A 14,799-nucleotide genomic window follows, 5' to 3' on the forward strand; every position below is an offset into this window, starting at 1 on the left:
TGTACCAACCTGAGGTGGGGAACCTGTCAGCAGGGCCCAGAACCATTTCTAGGAAGGGCAGCAGTGCCTCTAGCGGTGGCTTGTCTGAAGTGGAGCTAACAGACCGGAGGGAGAAAAGACAGCTCACATGGGACTTAGCAAGGCTGGAAAAGGAGAAGGAGGAGCAGAGGATGGCCCATGAATTACGACTGAAAGAAATAGATCTTCAGATCTTGAGAATCGGGGCACAACCTGTTCCTAATGGTGGCAGCCAAACCCAAGAGATCACCAGGGAACCTAAACCATACCTGCCAAAGGACATAGTGGCTAGCTATGGAGTGGGCGACGATATCGCCAAGTGGCTAGCGGCCTATGAGGTCTCGTTGAGGGCCCATGGGGTTCCAGAGAAGTACTGGGGAGGGGGATTGTACAAGTACATGCCTCCAGCTGGTAGGGATGCTTTATTGGCCCTCGAGGAGGATGAGCAGACCCACTACCCCACCATGAAACTGGCGCTCATCAGAAAGTTTGGACTAACACCTGAAAAGTACAGACAGAAGTTCAGGGGTAGTCACAAACTGGGCACGCAGAATTGGGTGGACTTCCTGGACTATGCAAAGAAGGCACTGGAAGGTTGGATTCAGGGCAGTGAAGTGAGGAACTACGAGGGGTTGTTTGACCTGGTACTGAAGGAACACCTGCTCGAGAAATGTTTCCCTGAACTGCGGCAACACCTGGTGGATAGCAAGCTGACCAGTCCCCGGAAGCTTGCTGAGGAGGCGGACATTTGGGCTAGTACCCGGGTGTCCACAAGGGGGACTGGAGGGGATACTCAAAAGGCCGGACAGGGCGCCCCCCAGAAGAAAGAGGGAGGGGAAAAGAAAAAGGAGTTCTCCAAAGGCCCCCAAAATAACTTCCAAGGGAAGGGAACAGGATTCACCCCTAAGGCTAACCCGCCCAGAAACCCTAATCCTGGCCAGAGTCAGCAGCCAAGGGTTGTCCATTGCTATGAGTGCGGTGGCGTTGGACACTATAAAGGAGATCCGAAGTGCTTGAAACGACCACCCCCTCCCACTGGAGGAAAGACCCCCGGAGTAGCTAGTGTAGTGCTCGGGGAGGAGATGCCCTTAACTAAGGGAAGGGAGTGGGCGGGTGTCACTTTAGTGTCCCTGGGAGAACGTGAGATGGTTCCTAAGATCCAGGTGCCCGCAAATACCGCAAAGTATGGGCAATGGGTCACCATCAACGGCCAAAGAGGGGAGGCTCTGAGAGACACAGGAGCCAGTATGACTATGGTGCGTAGCCAACTGGTGTCTCCAGAGCAGGTAATTCCCGATGTACTCCACCCAGCCGCGATGGCTGACGGCAGAACAGGCCACTATCCAGTGGCCGAGGTTCCCTTTGAATGGGGGGGGGTTGCAGGTTCACTTCGAGTTGCCGTAAGCCCTGCCGTGCCAGTCGATTGTCTGCTGGGGAATGACCTGGAGCACAACGCTTGGAAGGAGGTGGAATACCGGACTCACACCGAGATGCTGGGTACACCTGACTGGGCCTGTGTTAGCACAAGGTCCACGACTACCCGAAGAGGGAGTTCATTTCGGCTGGAGCCTGGAACAAAGGCCCAGCCAGCTGCCAGTCAAGGGAAGAACCGAGGACAGGAGGAGCCTGCCTCGGCGTCCCCACCCCGTAGGACGGATAGGCCACCGGAGGTGGTGGACCAGGAGTCTGCGGTGGGGGACGTTACCAACCTGGAGGACCTACCCATCCCGGCCGAGTGGCACGTGGAGGGAGGCCCGTCCAGGGAGGAATTCTGCCAGGGCCAGAGGGAGTGCCCTACCCTTGAGGGGCTGAGGCGACAGGCCGAAGCCCAGGCAGCAGGGAACGTTGAAGGGAACTACAGTGTTTACTGGGAGGATGGCCTCCTCTACAGTGAACCCAAGGCACCCCTACACGGATCGTCACGAGCCTTGGTAGTTCCTCAACGTTATCGAGCCTTCCTTCTGGAGTTGGCTCACGAGATACCATTGGCAGGACACTTGGGGCAAGACAAGACCTTCGCCCGTCTTGTCCCACACTTTTATTGGCCTCAGATGAAAGTGTCGTCCGATACCTACTGCCGGACATGTGTGTCTTGCCAAGCCAGTGGGAAAACAGGGGTGAAGCTGAAAGCTCCCCTGGAACCACTTCCTGTCGTTAGCACCCCCTTTGAAAGGGTGGGCATCGACATTGTGGGTCCATTAGATCCGCCGACTACAGCTGGTCACAGGTTTATCCTGGTTCTGGTGGATCATGCCACACGGTACCCAGAGGCAATACCTCTGAGGACCATAACAGCACCTGTTGTGGCAAGGGCCCTGATGGGAATCTTTACCCGAGTGGGTTTTCCCAAGGAAGTTGTGTCCGACAGGGGGACCAACTTCATGTCAGCGTATATGCGGGCGATGTGGAAGGAGTGTGGAGTGACATACCGGTTCACCACTCCTTACCACCCCCAGACAAATGGTCTGGTGGAGAGGTTTAATAAAACCTTGAAGGGCATGATCAGAAGTCTGCCTGAAAGCCTGCGGAGGAACTGGGACGTCCTCCTACCCTGTTTACTTTTTTCCTACAGGGAAGTGCCACAGAAGGAAGTGGGCTTCAGCCCCTTCGAGCTTCTGTATGGGCACCCTGTACGTGGACCTCTCAACCTGGTGAGAGACGGATGGGAAAGAACTCCCAGAAAGCTTCCCCAGGATGTGGTGAGCTACATGCTGGCCTTCCGGAGCCAAATGGCTAAGTTGTGGAAGCAAGCTTCTGACAACTTGGAAGCCAGCCAAGCAGTGATGAAGGCGTGGTATGACCACAATGCTCACCCGGTGGAGTTGGAGCCTGGCCAGAAGGTGTGGGTGATCGAACCCGGAGAGCTTAGTGCCCTCCAGGATCGCTGGTCAGGACCCTTTGAGGTGTTGGAGAAGAAGGGTAAGGCTACCTACTTGGTGGACCTGAAGACCCCTCGTCAGCCCCTGCGGGTGCTGCATGCCAACCGCCTCAAACCCCACCACGAGAGGCCCGAAGTCATCTTGATGATGGTGACTGACGGAGGAGAGGACGTGGAAAGCGAGCCTCTCCCTGATTTGTTTGCGTCTCAAGAGAAGGATGGGTCGGTGGAGGGAGTGATTCTCTCCCCATCTCTAACTCCTGAACAGCAGGAGGACTGTCGCCAGGTCCTGGGGCAGTACTCTTCGTTGTTCTCCCTTGTCCCGGGTAGGACTCACCTGTGTGTCCATGACGTGGACACAGGAGACAGCCCACCTGTGAAGTCCAAGATCTACCGGATGTCAGACAAGGTGAAGGCCAGCATTCATAGTGAAGTCACTAAGATGCTGGAGCTAGGAGTGATCGAACCTTCTAGCAGCCCCTGGTCCAGTCCGGTGGTGTTAGTACCAAAAGCTGCACCACCGGGTGCCCAACCAGAACTGAGGTTCTGTGTGGACTATCGGGGACTGAATTCAGTGACCAAAACTGATGCTCATCCGATCCCTAGGGCGGATGAATTGATTGACCGGCTGGGAGCTGCCCAATATCTAAGTACCTTTGACCTTACTTCTGGGTACTGGCAGATCTCTTTGACTGATGGAGCAAGGGAAAGGTCAGCCTTCTCCACGCCCAATGGCCACTACCAGTTCTGTGTGATGCCCTTTGGGCTCAAGAACGCACCTGCCACGTTTCAGCGCCTGGTAAACCAGATCCTCACCGGAATGGAGAGTTTCTCTGCTGCTTATCTGGATGACATAGCCGTCTTCAGTAACAGCTGGGAGGATCACTTGCGTCACCTGCAAGCTGTTCTCCAGGCCCTGAGACAAGCTGGATTGACGATCAAGGCCAGCAAGTGCCAGATCGGGCAGGGGTCGGTAGTGTACCTTGGACACTTGGTGGGTAGGGGAGCGGTGCAACCCCTCCAGGCGAAGATCGAGGCCATCATGGCCTGGGAACCCCCCAAGACTCAGACTGAGGTCCGAGCATTTTTGGGCCTCACGGGATACTACCGCCGCTTCGTGAAGGGGTACGGTACCATCGTAACCCCCCTCACGGAGCTCACGTCCAAGAAACAACCTCGACGGGTAGTCTGGACGGAGGCTTGTCAGCAAGCCTTTGAGAGATTGAAGAAAGCCATGTGCGAGGCCCCGGTCTTAAGGGCCCCAGACTTTTCCAAGGAGTTCATTGTCCAGACAGATGCATCAGAACATGGCATTGGGGCAGTGTTATCGCAGCTCAACGAAGAGGGTCTGGATCAACCCGTGGTCTTCCTATCCCGGAGACTACTTCCCAGGGAACAGAAGTGGAGTGCAATAGAGCGTGAAGCCTTTGCAGTGGTATGGGCTCTGAAGAAGTTGCGGCCATACCTGTTTGGCTCGCACTTCCTAGTTCAGACCGACCACAGGCCCCTTCGTTGGCTGATGCAAATGAAGGGGGAGAATCCCAAGTTGTTGAGGTGGTCTATTGCCCTACAGGGAATGGACTTTCAGGTGGAACATCGGCCTGGAGTGGACCACGCCAATGCAGACGGTCTCTCAAGGTATTTCCGCCTTAGTGATGAGAACTCCCAAGGGGTTGGGTAGCTCTCCCCACTTTCAGCTGGGGGGGACGCGTGTTAGACCTGTCAGCCCTTTGGGTGGTCCCTCCTCATCATTATTTATTTTGTCCCACTTTTGCCTCAAACCCTGTTTGAATTTTTCCTTTTTGGGAACCACCAGACTTTTTCGTGTTGCTGCAGATTCAGGGAGCCATTTTAGCTACCCCTGAAACTTCTGTCTGAGGGCCTGGAGCACAAAATGGTGGCCACCTGTGACATCACCAGCATCCACTGGAACCTACCAGCACCTTCCAGAACATTCCAGAACCCTGTGACAGTTGGAGGCGGTTTAGAATGTTGGGAAGCTAAGAGAGGGAGTTGGCAGTTGGAGCTGGCAGTTGGCACCTGACTGGTGAGGAGTGAGCAGCAAACGTGAAGGAGGAAGGAGTGAAGCAGCAGGGGTGGAAACTTGTGCCTGGAGTGGGGTCCATAAACCCACCCTTGATATTAGTCCCTACTGACGGAGCCCAGCCTAGAGCCCTGTGTGGGAAGAAGTCAGAAAAACCATCCTGAGGACCTGGACAGCAGGAACAGGCCTTAGAAACAAGAGAACAGCAAGATCCTGACCTGGAAGCTGGTTTCCCTGAAGTCCGACGTCGAGTAGCCTAAGACCTGGAGCCCGAGGTGGAGAAGCGGCGCTGACTGGAAAAGCAGACGTCGTACCCGGAGCCGCCAGAGGTCGAGAGAGGGCGCCGTCAGAGGTCGTGAGGAATACCAGAGGTCGAGGAGGAAGTCACCCGAGGTCGAGTGAGCGGCGTCATCGGAGGAGTGAAGTCCGCCCTCCGGAGTCGTCGGAGACCGAGGTGAAGGGTAACGGAGGTCGGGAGTGAGGATCGCACTCCGGAGTCGCCGGAACCTGTGAGAATCGTGCCGGAGGTCGGGAGTGGAGGTCGCACTCCGGAGTCGCCGGGAACCTGTGAGGAGCACCGGAGGTCGGGAGTGAGGATCGCACTCCGGAGCCGCCGGAAGTCGACATCGAGGCAAGGCCGGCCGACGTCATCGAAGCCGAGGTCGCCATCGGACCGGAGCCGCCCGAAGTCGACATCGAGTAAAGACTGCCCGACGCCATCGAATCGGAGGTCGAGATCGAACCGAGGCCGCCGACATCGAAACCGGAACCGCCTACCGGCGTCGTCAAGAACTGACATTGTGCCGAGGCCGCCGACATCGAACCGGAACCGCCTCACGGCGTCGACACGACTCCAGCGGCGTCGGAGCATCAGAAAAAAAGGGCAGTAAGTGGAGTAGAGGGCGCCTAAGGCCCTGTGGAGACCTGAGAGACTGCTCTAAGGGGCTAGGGAGGTGCTGGAACCAACCTGACTGTGCCAGGGGTGAACTGGGACTAATCTAGAGAAGTTGTGTGGAGAGAGAGAGCCAGGTCCCTGGTATTTCCCCCCTTTATCTACCTCAGTTTAGGCCTCAGCCTTGTTCAAGTCAGGGAGTAGACACCCTCAAGCCTTCCACATCCCCACAAGCTGTGCCTGGGCCAAATCAGCCCTTAGGAATTAAAAAGTGATCTGATTCCATGAGTGTCACTGTCAGCTTTTAAGTATTTATTAGGGGCACTGTATTTATTGTATTTAACCTATTTATTGTTCCACTGTATTTATTGGTCCACAGTATTTATTGATGCACAATATTCATTGGTTACAGTATTTATTGCCTCAGAATATTTAATTGCCTGTCTGTATTGCACTTTTATTTATGCCTTCTGTATTTATGATCACCCCTATTTATTGGATCATTAAGCCAGTATTTATTTGTCCTGCACTTTCTAAAAAGTTTGTATATTGTGATTGTTATTTATTTTCTCCAATCAGCAACTAAGAGAAAAAGCAGATAAAGAAAGTTATTTTCATAATTTTTACGGTGTAGAGTCGTTTTTGGAACGGATGCACGCATGGTTATTGTTTGGGTATGTTGTATGCTTAGCACGGAGCCTGATTCCTGACCACTCGAGCCAAGCTACCACAGTGTGTCCGGGAGACCGCCACCACCCCTTCTAGTGTGGGAGTGGTTTTCCAACAGGGGGCAATAGGTGATTTGGCCAGAATCACAGGATATTTAGAGTCACTGCCGAGACTCGAACCTACCCGATCCTCTGCTCCGAAGTCGTCCGCTCTGGGTGTAAGGCCACATCCTCCCCAGGTGCCTGTGCGGCTGAACTCTGCTGCCACGAGGCGCTCGCTTGCACTAGGATGTAGAAACCACTGCAGACCAGGCGTTAACCAAGCGATGAGGGCAAGAACAGGGGCTGTGGGCATGAGAGCACTGTCCGGTGCCCCTGCCACTGCCCACCCTTGAAGAATAGAGTGAGTGCCCCCCACTCCCCTGGTGACGGTCCCAGGTGATGGAGGGCAGAGGTCAGGGCTGCAGAGCGCCTCCTGTTGGGACACGTTACAAACTAGACAGAGCGCACGTCTATGAGGCTGGCAGGACAAGTGCTGTCTGCTCCTGCTTCTTGGCGCTACATTTGCAGTTTTCTATTGCGCGACCTCGACCCGAGGGTATCGGAGCGCTTTACATGAGCACCAGTTGTGTTACACGATAACACATTCATCTTTGCTCGGCAGGGGAGAAATAGGTGATTTGGCCAGAATCACAGGATGTTTAGAGTCATTGTCGAGACTCGAACCTACCCGATCCTCCGCTCCGAAGTCGTCCGCTCTGGGTGTTAGGCCACATCCTCCCCAGGTGCCTGTGCGGCTGAACTCTGCTGCCACGAGGCGCTCTCTTGCACCAGGATGTAGAAACCACTGCAGACCAGGCAGTCTGTTGTTGATAGATGCTGAGAAGGGAGATAGAGATGGTGAGGTGGTCTGGTCCGGAGCATGTGTGGTTTGCGTTAGATTGCTGGTGCTGTTGAGAAAACGAGGTCATAGTTTTGGCGTTTGAAGCGTGTTGGTTGAGCGATGTGTTGTATCGTGTTGACTGTCGATGAGGTAGGTGAGGGTGTCTCTTGTGTTTTTGAGCTTTGGTTTTCTGGGAAGGTGAAGTTACCCAAGAGGGTGGTGTGGGTGTGTCTGAAAGATGAGGTGGTGAGACCACCCGAGAATTCATCAATTATGATCTTATACGCCCAAGGAGGCTTTGGCGTTGAGTGTTAGTTGCATAAGGTGCAGGACCAGGATGATTTACGGATGATAGCGAATCCTCCTCCCTTCTTTTGTGCACAGTCCACACGATGGCTGCTGTAGCCTGTGTGGAGATGGTTCCTAGGATGTGTGATGATGTGGGTGTGCGCCATGTTTTTGTGATGAGAAGGGTGTCAAGCTTGTCATAGCTGATACGATCTGCGATGTCTGGTGCATGGAGTATGCTGAGTGAGCGTTAATGAGCATGAGTTGGAATGTGTGTTCTGTAGTTAAAGAGGTGTGTGCAGTAGTTAGTGGGGCGTGTACAAGGTTGTGTATGTGTAGCGCCAATGCTATGCGAGTGTCTGGCTTGTCTGTATCTCGGTGTGGGAGTTGATGGTATGCGGGGCTGGGTGACGCACAGGGGTTTCTGGCACAAACAGTCAGTTCTTTTGTCTGAGTCCGCGCTTTGCTGGGGTGCCCAGGGGTGTTGACTGAAGTAAGGAGAAGGCAGGAAGTGATGTCACTTCCTGTGCAGATGAATGATGGGAAGTGAAGTGATCTCCTCTTGTTGGCTTCTCCTTTTCAAGTTGGTTTTGGTGGGATGCCAGTATTGTTGCTTGCTGAGGAGATTAGTGATGGGTCATTTCTTATGTGGTGCCTCTGTGCAAGATAAACCTCTCTTTAAAGTTTATAATCGGTACTGTCAATTGTAAGCAAGTGGAGAGCCAATTGCTCCTATAAGCTTCTTAGCTGAGGCATTTCGGCATCAAATACTGTTTTTAGGTTGAGCCTGGGCAGTACATGAGCTGCTCTGCGAGGCATGCTGTATTCAGGTATATACTTGAAGCTCCGCCCACTCTCTGCCCATATTTTTCATTGGCTTGTGTCATTGTCCACAAGCTGCCTTTCTTAAGTAATGTGTGAAGTACTAACAAAGTGTGAGCCTTTGTTTTCCCTGCTGCATTTGCATCAGGTGTGAGGCTCCTGACTGCTCCCAACCAAGAGACTCGAACAAAAGGAGGCCTACACACTTACCTATATACATGCATACATATATATGCATATATATAAAGATATATATGTATATATATGTCAATATATATATGCCTATATCTTTCCACATATATATGTGCATACATATATTTGCATATATATAGATATATATGTATACATATGTCAATATATATATGCCTGTATCTTTCCACATATATATGCACATAAATACATATATGTATACACTAAATAACAAACATTACAAATGCATTTGTGAAAGTTGAAGCAATTTTATTAAAGATATCACTATATATACATATATCCATCCCAATATCACTAAAATATGCTTTTATACATGTATAGATCTGTATATGTATGCACACTATGCTATTATATACCTATATACATATATAGACCAACATGTATGTGCACATATATACACATACAATACATCTGCATATCTAAATAACGAAACCTCTAAATGCATGCATAAATATGCATATTATATACATTGAAAACTGCTAACACAATAATAAAAACACTTCTAAAAAGAAACACCATTTGCTTAAAAAAATGCTCTAACTTGGACAAAGACGAGACCTGTTGCATTTTTAATGCTTGTTTTAAACAAGCATTTGCAATGCAGTAGGTCTTGCATTTGCGAGAGTTTGAGCTATTAGCATTATAAATGGCAATGCATTTATTTGTGTGTTTTTAAAAACCTGCATGCGGTGCGTAAATACGCACTTTGTACTTATAGTTGTTGCTTACGAGAAGCAAGGCTGGCTGGCAATAAAAGAGGCGTAGTTACTCCCAGCCTTACATCTCGGTTAAGCAAGCACTATACATACAAAGTGCTTGTTTACGCACTGCTTGCAGGTTTTCAAAATACATAAATAAAAGGAATTGTCATTTACAATGCCAATAGCTCAAACTCTCGTAGATGCGAAGCCTATTGCACTGCAAATGCTTGTTTAGTGTTTTACCTATCTTTAGTTTTATTTTTTTTAAAGGAGGAGGATATTTTGTGTTCTGCTACTATGCCATTGATATAACGTCATCTTATTCCATGTACATTGCAACGCGATAACGTAATGGAACCTTGTTGGTCGGGATTGGAGGAGAGAGGTTGTGCTTGAAGTCAGCTGTGCGCGCTGGAGTTTTTTGTATACTAATACTGAAATGAATTACTTAAATAAACTTAAAGCTCGTACTATTACAATTAACTCGTCGCCAAGTAAACCAGTACTCGACCTGTACTGTCAGTTGACTTCGTAAAAAGGAAGGAGCATGGCTTTCAAAACACCGTGACGTGAGCAAGGCGCTTGAAGTATGGGCGGATGGAGATAAATAGCCTGACTTTAATATGGCCGCCTCTTAAGACGTTTTCTTGCATGAAAGTATGGCAGTTGACTCTTAGATCTCGCGGGAATGATGTAATTTCCTCTGGAATTCCCTGATACTGGCCAATGACTGCAGGTCGATGTGAAGAGGCGCAATTCAAACCGGAGGAAGGTCTAACAGAGCCCCGGTATTAGAACTTGTTTCTAGAAAACAGCTGAAAACCCGGCTTATCGCAGGTGAGCAGTTGTGGTAAGAAGACACCCTTGCTTCTGGTTCGCGCGAGGCAGAGTCGCTGCTAGCGCCACTTGCAGCTTCTTGCTGGGGCCAATTTAGGGTTGTTTTGAAAACAAAAATGACCCTCCTTTTTGTAGTGCTTACTCTAGTTGTGTCCTGACGCATGCAGGAACACACGAATTGACAGAACACGCATGTTTCTTTCAGGACATATTCACATTAAGAGTCTGTACATTCCAGTTAAATTGGATTACAAAAGCTCGAATGTGAGATTGCTAACCCTGTTTTGCTGTTTTTCATGGGCAGGTCTTTTTTTTTTTACAGAGAAAACGGAAAGCTTACAAGTAATATTATTTAGTGGACCATGGAACGAACAGGTCAACCAAGTGCACATAACTAGTGAAGTTAAAATGACTGGATTTGTACTGTGTTAGATCCCACTTTTTTCTTCTTTGGTGCTTAGAGATGTAATTTCTTTGCATCAGTGAATTTTTCTTTGTATCGTATTGCAACATTTAGATAGGGATTACAACCTGTATGGGGCACGAAAGTGCTTGCCTACATGTGCACGATGCTGCGCTGTGTAGGCTGTGTTTAAAAGTGTGTTGTCTTTGTTTTTGTGTCTATGGGAAATGTTTCCATATTGTACGTCGTCACCGTGGTGGCTGTTTTCATGTTATGGGATGCAGCGCTTAGCAGTGTGGTGGATGAAGAGGTGTGAAAGGCACTAAGTGTATGGTTTGCAGTAAGCTGCCAGCAGCTCTGTAAGCGTCTTTATAGTATTTCTTATGAATATAGTCTGCTTTACTGGTCACTGCACAGGGTTGCTTAATCTAGGGTACTTTGTTAAAATGTGTATGGTACCGAGCAAGCATGCTTGGAGAAAGGCATAGGGAGATTTGGTGGGGTTGACTTTGTTACTGTCATCCTATATCTGACTGTCCTTGCGAGATTTAAAAACATCCATAACATTTAATTAGTTGGGACCTGCACTAGTGTCCTACGGTCCTCGAAAAATCATAAAAATATTACCAAACCTGCAAGTCTAGTGAATTGAATGATCTACTCGACCCAACTGTAATGAACTTGACCCATAAACTGGTCTCCAATTGTATGATCCTAGGCAAATATTTTATTTCCCTGAGCTACCTTTTTCTTCATTATTACACGCACCTTCAAATATGAAGGTTCAGAGTTTCTGCTACAAAAAAGCTCTTGTTTTTTTTTTCAATAGAATAAAGATTTGTTCTATGTTTAATAAACATCTAGCTCGCATATATATTACAGATACCCCCTGCCTTGCCTCAATGATAACATTTTTTTTATCAGGGTGGGGGCAGGAATGTTTCTCACTTAATGTTAAAAAAACTCACTTTTTAATACATATATTACTGAAGAATGATGCAATAGCACACTATAATTTACAAACAAATGTTCCACTGAAATATCCTCAAACTTTCCCACTAACATCCATATTGATAAAACTATAGTGTATAAACAATGATCTTTGGAAAATGGGTTTCAGCAGAAATGTTTATCATTTGCACATTACCGAGTAAAGTGTTCTGATTTAGTTTTCATCTTTTCACAATCTTTTTTTCTTCATACAGGATTCCAAAAAATGTGATTTAATGACTACTAAAATCTATTTTGAATGACTTGTGCAGTTAGTTTACAAGCTATATAAATGTGTGTAAGAAAAAAACCTGACTTCCTACAGCCTTTTATTTCAAACTCTGTGCAGCATATTCAACAGACAGTTCACTTTACAAAATCCTTTAACTTTGCAGCCATAGAAAGAAAAGTAAACACTAACCTCCAGGATAAAGTAAGCAGCATAAGCTGACATTTGTCCTCTGTCTCCGAACGCAGCACAAATGTGACTTGATTTAAAGGCATTTTATTGCTCTTTCACTTTCTGAGTGAACAGGACACCTGTTCTTTATCAGCTTGCCAGAAGGAACCAGTAGGCTCTAAACTAGCTCAACCTGATAAAATCTGACTCGCCTTACCGAGTGGGCTAGTAGGTTTATTGAGTCCTGTACTAGATTAGAATTCTCAGATTGGCCAACAGTATGTGGCAGATCTCTTCAGGTATCTGTTCGATTTGGTGATGGCTGGTTTATGGCCTTGTACAGTGCTGTGTGACTGAGAAGACCCCATGCTTATGTCTTATGTGAGTGTAAGAGGATTAAGCAGTATGAGGGAGTTATCATGCAGCCTGTGTGAACTACAGTTGTCGGCTCACCGCTGAGTGTTATGCTATTATTGTGGCCCAGAAGGGTTATTTATTAATTGACATTACTATATAATTCCCAGGCTAGCTACAGGTCAGCCCTTTATGACTTTCTAGATGTAGAAAGTAGTGTGCTGGTTGGACTTTTCTATAATCTGTGGTCAGTAAACTGTACATTGTACTTGAATGTGCAGTTATCATTCCAGGTGTCATCCCATGGTGGTGGGATGATGTAGGTATCACACTACCATAACTATGTTTTCAACTTTGTTCTGAAGTGTATATGCTCCTGAATGCTTTGCATCTTGGCTGGTAGCAAGTTTCAGAGTTTGTCAGCGTGTACTGAGAAATCAGTTCCACTACTGGGTTTCTTAAAGTAAGGTGGTATGATGATTCATATGGTGCGAGCATAGATTGCAATATCCTGTTTTGTTTGTATTGCTTGAATTTAACTTGTAGAAAAGTGATTCTGAAGCTTTTGACTCTTGAGAACCCCAACTGAATCACTTATCGAATCTGGGGAACCCCAAGCAATTTGTACAATTTAAAACAATAATTGCCAGAAATTACACAAACAAGTACACACCAAACAAATACTCTAATTACTAAAGCGATTATATTATATTGAGGGCCCTCCCCCAAGAACATTTGGGGAAAAAAGGTGCATTCCACAATACATTTGTCATAATCTATTCAATTGTATTTGCTTTTAAAGCATAGTAAATGATGATCTTACAGTGCATCAGGATACGATAATCTTTGTTGGGGCTCTTCAATGATTACCTCACTATTACCCTCCCAACAGTACCTCTCATATCTCCATAGCCCCTCTGGCACATGTATTTAATTTGTTTTATAGCACCTCTTATACCAGTGTATGGTTTTGGAGCCAATGAGTCATACGTGTGTAAGTCAGTATATAGAAATGTTACATAAGGGAAAGGGGACTACAAGGTGTAGGATTCAAATGTCATCCATACTGGTCGGCATTTTTTAGGAGTGCTTGGTCTGGAGAAGCACAAACTCAGGATTCAGAACATAACACAGTGGTTAGCGTTGACTTGAATAATAAGAATGTATTTCTAACCAAACACTTTTTAGCAGCATCAGTACATTAAATGGCAGGGAAGAAAACATAACTTACTAACTTGTACCATGCAGTTTGCATGCAGTTTTTTGATGGCAGCTCATAGCACACTGTGCTAGATTAAGATTGTAATTTATGAACTGCACCGTAACAAAAGAATCTCTGAAAAAAGCAGTAACCTACTGAGCTATGCACATAAATTACTGTTGTTTAAAATGCATGGTACACAATCTTTGCAGCAGGCATATTTATCATCTGCGCTACCATAGATGAGCCAAAGCTGCCACTAGACAAATCTCCCATCTGTCGCCAGCAGGTACATTAATCACTGGAGCTATCTTAACACTTTTATTGTTGCCTGGAAACATCTGGTTATTCATGGATCTTTGGAGTGCTTTTAAAACTGCTGCCTGCAGACCCCCTGGGAATGTGTCACAGACCCCCACAGTTCGGGAATCGCTGGCCTTAGAAACTCTGCATTGCCACCTTCAAACCACCAGCTAAGCAACCTTTCATTTACATAATCTACATCTACTACCACCACCCCCCACAAAGACTATCTATCCTAAGTAACCACTCATCATATACATTCATAGTGTGAACATTACTACTGAACCACCCATCAACAAATCCATTCACCACACTCCTGCTACACTACTTATTAAAAACGGCACATCAGCCGCGAACCCTCAACCCGAACTACTCACATACCCTGTCCATTGACAGGAGGAAGGGTCCAGAATTAAGGGTAAGCGAGAATGTGTGATCGCTAGGGTTGCTGATCGCACATACCAGGAGTCCTTCACACCCCATTCAAACCACCAGACAACATAACAGATATAACACTGCCACATTCTACAAAAAGCCCCCACATCCACCTCTCATACCTAATCATTCTCTAATCCAGCAACCTTTCCTCCACCCTAAACTACTACCAGACTACCCCTAAAGCCCTTCAATACAGATATCACCCCATTCTAGACCGTACCTCCCCCTCAAAGCCTTCACATCAAGAAGAAAGATGCCAGAATATACAGTTCATGGACTTTTCACACTCCTCGGCCTAACTAGAAAAGCGAGAGTTTGTAGAGCTACAGGGTTCATGAAATCACGATGAAGATGTCAACATGAAGGACAGTTGTTCAATATATCATTTATGCTCCCACAAGCTTTTTAAGCGTATCCCTAATTGTCACATCAGCCCTTCAGATAAGATATTTTTTTATAAATCTTTTTT

The 14,799-nt window shown here is 47.5% G+C and overlaps 1 protein-coding gene across 2 annotated transcripts in view; it reads left to right on the forward strand.

The window, feature by feature from the left end:
• The first annotated feature begins 10,086 nt into the window (after nt 1-10,086).
• Nucleotides 10,087-14,799, forward strand: part of TTK (TTK protein kinase) — a 650,127-nt gene continuing 645,414 nt past the window's right edge. The window contains exon 1 of one of the 2 annotated variants that reach the window (XM_085611007.1): nt 10,087-10,241. The gene's annotated coding sequence lies outside the window, so the exon portion shown is untranslated. Of the gene's footprint in view, nt 10,255-14,799 lie in introns of both variants that reach the window. The other variant, XM_085611008.1, reaches the window with a different exon arrangement.

Source organism: Triturus cristatus, chromosome 6 (assembly GCF_964204655.1).
Source record: "Triturus cristatus chromosome 6, aTriCri1.1, whole genome shotgun sequence".
In the NCBI taxonomy this organism is placed as follows: domain Eukaryota; kingdom Metazoa; phylum Chordata; class Amphibia; order Caudata; family Salamandridae; genus Triturus; species Triturus cristatus.